This window comes from Dasypus novemcinctus, chromosome 30 (genome assembly GCF_030445035.2).
Source record: "Dasypus novemcinctus isolate mDasNov1 chromosome 30, mDasNov1.1.hap2, whole genome shotgun sequence".
Lineage (NCBI taxonomy): Eukaryota > Metazoa > Chordata > Mammalia > Cingulata > Dasypodidae > Dasypus > Dasypus novemcinctus.
The window spans coordinates 33,603,757-33,610,773 of NC_080702.1; the positions used below are offsets into that span (position 1 = coordinate 33,603,757).

A 7,017-nucleotide genomic window follows, 5' to 3' on the forward strand; every position below is an offset into this window, starting at 1 on the left:
AAATTACATGTATGAAATATTTCATTATTGAAAATCCAGGCAGCAGTTTCTGCCTTCAATACTGATTTCAGGGAATACAATAAGAAAGATCACATGATGTAAAATAATAAAAAAGAAACAGGTGACAATTACATATAAAAAATAAAAAAAGAGCTCTGATATTAGGCAAATGACAGTTATCTTTCTATACACTTTTTAAAGAATTTTTATTTAGATCTCTCCCTTTGTGGCCTCTATTAGTCATGAGCAATTTTCTAAACTTGAGACAAGAATCCTTTTTTAGAGAGAATGCTTCTCAGCTATTTAAAACACTGCTTCATGTCCTTATTTCTAAGACTGTAGATAAAGGGTCATAGGAATGACAACCGTGTACATCCCTGAGGCTATTGCATTTGTCCTTGAGTTTTAGGAAGCAGTAGAGCTGAGCTACACTTCAACACCTATACTATAAAACAAGGACACTATTGAGAGGTGAGACCAACAAGTAGAAAATGCTTTGTACTTGCCTTCAGCTGTCTAAATTCTCAAAATGGAGGATATAATGTTTGAGTAGGAGAAAAGGATCCCAGTGAGTGGAGTAAAACCCACAAGTGCAGAAGGAAAATATAGCACTTCATCATTTTAGGAAGGCGTCAGAACAGGCAAGTTGGACTACCTGATTAAGTTCACAGAAAAAGTGGGGAATTTCCAAACCTGTAAAAAAGACAATTGCAAAACCATTAAGCACTGTAAAAGGGAATACAAAACACTCAATAACCAGCATGCCAGTAGCAGGAGGCCACAGAGCTGGGAGTTCATGATGACTGTGTAGTGCAGAGGGTGACAGATGGCCACAAAGCGGTCGTAAGCCATTGCAGTCAAAATGGCATCATCTAATTGTCCAAAAAGTATGAAAAGAAAACATCTGGATGAGGCATTCTTCAAAAGTTATGATTTTTCTTTCTGTCTGGATGTTCACCAGCATCTTTGGGACAGTGGTGGAGGTGAAACAGATATCTGTAAAAGACAAGTTAGAGAGGAAGAAGTACAGGGGTGTGTGGAGGGGGGAGTCTGAGATTTTGGCTAGGATGATGAGCAGATTGCCTGTAAAGGTGACCAGGTACATCAACAGGAACAGTCGAAAGAGGAGGGGCTGCACTCCTGTATCTTCTGACAGCCACAGGAGGACAAATTCTGAGACACATATTTGGTTTTCTCTTTCCATGTAGATGATGAAGATCCTAGAAGAGATATGAGAATAATGTAAATTTCGTCACATACAGTTACTATAAAAATATAATATATGGTATGATTTCTTTTGTAAGCAAACTAGGATTATATTTTTATAGATTTTATAAAGATTTAATTTCTTTATTTAACAATGTCAGAGAAATCAAATGCTCCTGCTTTTCCTTGATAATTTTGCTGACTAACTATACTCGTCCACAATGGAAATCACTATGCCCAGGCAATATTTTCCACTACAGATTCTCTCAGACTTTATTTTAATCAACTTAACTAATGACCATTCTTTTTCTACCTTGAGAAAAAATAGTAAAGAATATCAAAGTAGTAGGAGCCGTATTACCTAATTGCAATACTTGATATGAAAACACAATATTTAAACAGTACCCACTTGAAGAAATAGACAAGAATAATGCACCCATGCAAATGTGTTCAATGAATGTTTCACAGAGGACAAAGACAAATTCATGTAGACAGTATGGTCTTCTCAACAAACGGTACTGAAACAACAAGATGCACTCATGCCAAACAAAAAAGAACTTAAGCACAGATTGCAAATATTTCATAAAAATTAAATCGAAGTGAATCATACCTCTTAAAAGTAAAATGAATGGTAAAAGTTCTAGAATAAAGTTATAGAAAGTTTAGGGGCCCATGGTGTGGTAATAAGTTTTTAGATAAAGCATCCAAAGCATGATCTATGAGAAAAGTTTATTTATAAGCTGCTGTTATTCAAATGTAAAATTCCTCCTCTGTGCAATACATTGATAATGGATTGAAAAGAAAATCTACAGATTTGGAAAAAATATTGACAAATTACCTCTGTTAAATGACTTACACCCAAATATACAAAGAAGCCTTAACACCCCCAAAATAAGAAAGCAAATGCTGAAATAAAAAATAGTCAAAAGCTCTGAACAGAATCCTAAGCTAAGTATATATATACTCCCCAAGTAAGCATACAAAAAGAAGCTCTCATCTGCTATAGAGAATATAACTGGGAAGGAAGGTAGTTCTCCAACACCTGATGGCTGTGTTTTTATCAAAGCCTGATGAAGGAAAACACAAAGCATGAATTATTTCAATCTGTTTTTTTATTATTATTTAAATTTTTAGACATAGGGACATTTATTCTTGAAATAAAGTGAAAAACCAATGTTTGCAAGGTAAGTCTTTCAGATGACGCGTATAAATCTAAATGGTAGCATTATTGTATAGTATTTGATTATGCTTTGAAAAGGTATGGTTTGTACTTCTGAATAGAATTCTGAATGAAATATTTTTGATGTGGAAATTTTATTTAACCCAAATATATGGATGGATATATATTAAACACACAAACTGAAAAGCAAATACTTGAATGATAGTAAATAACTTAGTCAGTGTTATGAAAATGATGGCTCACTGATTTTCATTTTATCATAAAAGAAATAATTGATTGATTTCTATGCTAAAAATATACTGCTGTTACTATTCACTCTGTTTTCCTTGCTTCTGTAGAGTAAATTTGTGACAAGGCTTAAATATTTTTAATATTCATTTTGATTCAGAGACAGGGTTTTGTTATATATGGAATCTTTTAAAGTCCAGTCAAAATTGAATGCAAATGTGAAAATTCTGAAGTTTCTTTTAATATTGATTTGTGCTTAAGATTTTGGCTTTAAAAAATCTTTTATTTTTAAAAAGCATAGATTAATTTTATTTTTTAATTAATTTTTAATTCATTTTTTAAAATATTACATTAAAAAAATATGAGGTCCCCAGGTACCCCCCACCCTCCTCACCCCACTATTCCCCCCACAGCAACATTGTGCTCCATCATCATAATATATTCATTGCATTTGGTGAATCACTGCACCACATGGTGAATGGTCCACATCATAGCACACTCTCTCACGTTATATCCAGTGGGCCATGTGAGGATCTACAATGTCTGGTAATTGTCCCTGCAGCACCACCTAGGACAACTCCAAGTCCCGAAAATGCCTCCACATCTCATCTCTTCCTCCCATTCCCCACACCCAGCAGCCACCGTGGCCACTTTCTCCACACCAATGCCATATTTTCTTCAATTACTAACCACAATAGTTCATGAATAAAATATCAGTAAGTCCACTCTAATCCATATTGTATTCCTCCATTCTGTGGACCTTGGATTGGTTGTGTCCATTCCACATCTATGTCAAGATGCGTCTTTGATTCCACATGGATGCTGGATGCAATCCTCCTGCTTTCAGTTGTAGGCACTCTTGGATCCTTTGTGTGGTGGTTGATATTCTTCAACTCTATGTTAGCTGAGTGGAGTAAGTCCAATAAACCAGAGTGTACGAGAAGAAATCTGTTGGAGCTCAGGGCATGTCCATCATATGGTCAGTCCAGAGATTCAGATCCCCTAGATATATCTTAAACCCCAGCCCCAAATACAATTCCAGTAAAGTAACAGGAAAGGCTTGTGAAAAGAGATCACACCTGAGTCCAGCTCCATCAGACAGAAACACAAACTCCAAAGAAGGGCCAACTGACATGGTAGTGAACTCCATCTGCCATGACCATAAAACCAGTGGGTCTTTTTAATCCCTCAAAAGAACCAATACCTGTGGTTGTATCTACTTTATCTGTCTCTGAGACTCTGTTCAGGCGTGCATAAGTCAACCCCTCTGAAAACTTCCAGGGTCTTTTTTAGAGACTCATAGCCATATAAACTCATTTGTCCTTTCCACTTCCCCCTTGATTTAGGTCAAAAAGCATTTTTAACTCCTGTTATTATATGTAGACAGGGATATTCTGCTGGTTCGAGTTGAACCTTTTATTCAAGGTCATTTTCTAGTTACGTAATCAGCTGGTACTTGGTAGTGATCCCTCAGCACCAGGGAGGCTCATCCCTGGGAGTCATGTCCCACACTGTGGGGAAGGCAATGCATTTACATGCTGAGATTGGCTTTGAGATTGGCCACATTTGAGCGACACGGAGGCTCTCAGGAGGTAACTCTTAGGCACACTGCTGCTCTAGGCCTTGTTCTTATTTCAGGTGCACAGGCTCACAAACATAATCATTAGTATCAGGGGCTCACTATTGGACCTTCATTCCTTTTTGGTCTTTGCTGTTGCACTTGGGGGATTGTTGCTGTTCCTTTAGGGACTGTGATAGATCTCCCCTGGCTAAGAACTCAGCACTCCCTCAGTTGTTGTTTTTAATTGTTTCCACTATGTAAATATCCAAACATTTTTATGTACCCTGGATATACATGCTGTAGATCTCCCTGTCAACCATATGTCCCCTCTCAATAACATTCCACACCAGTATTCCTCCGCTGCCATTGTTGAACCACTCTGTGATCCAAAACTTCCTGAAAAGTGAAGCCCAATATTCTGCCAGGTTCCCTTACTAGTAAAATGGAATATAGCGAAGAGTTTAAAGGTTAGATATAGAATACATATTAAATTGGAAAAATTCTACATCCTATCTTTTTCTTTTCTTTTTTCTAATTAAGTTTATCATCACAAGAGTTTCAGATCACAGCAATTCATATACACAATACACAGTACTCCCACATGTCCAACATAAAAACTTTTCCCTTCCAAAGCAATAAACTTTTAACATATTCATAACATATTTACTGAAACTGATGTACAGATATTGAGACAATAGCTTTCAAACAATGTAACATTTGTGTTTACATGGTGGCTTATACTTTAGGCTATACAATTTTCTAAATTTTCAGTTATGCTGTGTTTTACATTATGATTTACATTTTAGCCTATAGTCCCTATATATTTTTGGTGTAATTTAACATGTTTTATATCATTCATTGCATATTCTTGTGAAACACTTCTATTTCCCTCACAGTTACATTGGTGCCATCTATTCAATACCTATTTCCCCCTCCCCTTAGGGCTCACAGTGACAGTCAATCTTCATTTTTGAAGAGCCATGTTCAGAGATACTTGCGACAGTGTTGAGGGCTTGATAAGCTCAAGTGCCCTAATACCCTGGAAGCCACCTTTTCTCTTGAGAGATACAGTTCCCTCTATTTGATGGCATCAGTCCTCCCCAGGATGTGGGTATACCTTAATTCTCATTATGTGGGTCTCTACCCAATGATATAACCCACTCTGGCAAAATGAGCATTCACATATTCCCTAGGAGTCTGTCCTACATCAGATTATCCCCTTTAAGTATCTTAAACAGGTAACTTTCCTTATTATATTTTTTAAAAGGTTTTCTCAGCATTTTACTCTCAATGAACACCTGCCAATCTCCTATGTTCGTATGTTGCCCCATCCCCCCAATTTCTTGGACAATATTACCCATCCTCCCATCCCTAGCCTCCCTCAAGCCCAGAAAGCCCCACCCAAAGGTAACCCTATGCCCCCATTTTATCCTTTCCTTGTATACATACTTACCTCCAGCTTATCATAGATTTCACCCATGTAGATGTCAGCTTACATCCTTCCTCTACCCCCGAATTCCTGTAAGCTCTCATCCAGTCTCTAGCTCTCTGAGGCAGCTTGGTTTACTTATTTCATATCATTTAGTTCATATAGTACTTGTCTTTAAAGCCTGGGTTGCTTCACTCAACATATTGTTCTCAAGATTTATCCATGTTATCACATGTGTTTGAAGTGTATTTGTTCTTATAGCCGAGTAGTATTCCATTGTGTATATATACCACATTTTAATGATTCACTCATCTGTTGATGGGCATTTGGGTCGATTGCAAATTTTGGCAATAGCGAACAATGCTGCTATGAAGATGGTGTGCCTATATCGATTTGTGTCCTTGTTTTCAGTTCTGCTGGGTATATACCCAGCAGTGGAATTGCTGGGTCATATGGCAAATCTATGGTTAGTTTTTTGAGAAACCGCCAAACTGTCCTCCAGAATGGTTGGATGCTTCTGCATTCCCACCAGCAGTGGATGAGTGTTCCCATTCCTCCACATCCTCTCCAGGATTTGTAGTCTTCCGTTTTTTTCATAGCTGCCAATCTTATGGGAGTAAGGTGGTATCTCATTGTAGTTTTGATTTGCATTTCCCTGATAGCTAGAGATTTGGAGCATTTTTTTCATGTGCTTTTTAGCCATTTGTATTTCTTCTTTGGAGAAGTGTCTGTTTAAATCTATTTCCCATTTTTTAAATGGGTTGGTTATCTTTTTATTTTCAAGAAATAGAAGTTCTTTATATATGGTAGTTATAAGTCTCCTATCTTATATATGGTTACCAAATATTTTTTCCCATTGTGTAGGCTCCCTTTATACTTTCTTGACAAACTCCTTTGAGGTGCAGAAGACTTTAATTTTGAGGAGGAAGTCCCATTTATCTATTTGTTCTTGTGCTGCTCGTACTTTTGGTGTGAATTTCATGGAGCCATTTCGTATTACAAGGTCTTGTATATGCTTCCCTACACTGCTTTCCAAAGTATCTATGGTCTTGGCTCTTATATTTCGGTCTTTGATTCATCTTGAGTTGATCTTTGTATAAGGTGTGAGATGGTAATCCTCTTTCATTCGTTTACATATAGATATACAGTTCTCCAGGCACCATTTGTTGAATAGGCCTTTCTCTCTATATTGAGAGGGTTTGGTGGCTTTATCGAATATTATATGGCTATATATATAAGGATGCATATCAGAATTTTCAAATCTGTTCCATTGGTCTGTGTGTCTCTCCTTATGTGAATGCCATGCTGTTTTCATTAATGTAGCTTTGTAGTATGTTTTGAAATCAGGTAGTGTGATTCCTCCAATTTCACTTTTCTTTTTCAATATATCTTTGGCTATTTGGGGCCTCTTTA

The 7,017-nt window shown here is 36.9% G+C and overlaps 1 pseudogene; it reads right to left on the reverse strand.

The window, feature by feature from the left end:
* Positions 1-299: 299 nt before the first annotated feature.
* Positions 300-5,655, reverse strand: LOC131276765 (olfactory receptor 7A17-like; annotated as a pseudogene).
* Positions 5,656-7,017: the final 1,362 nt, after the last annotated feature.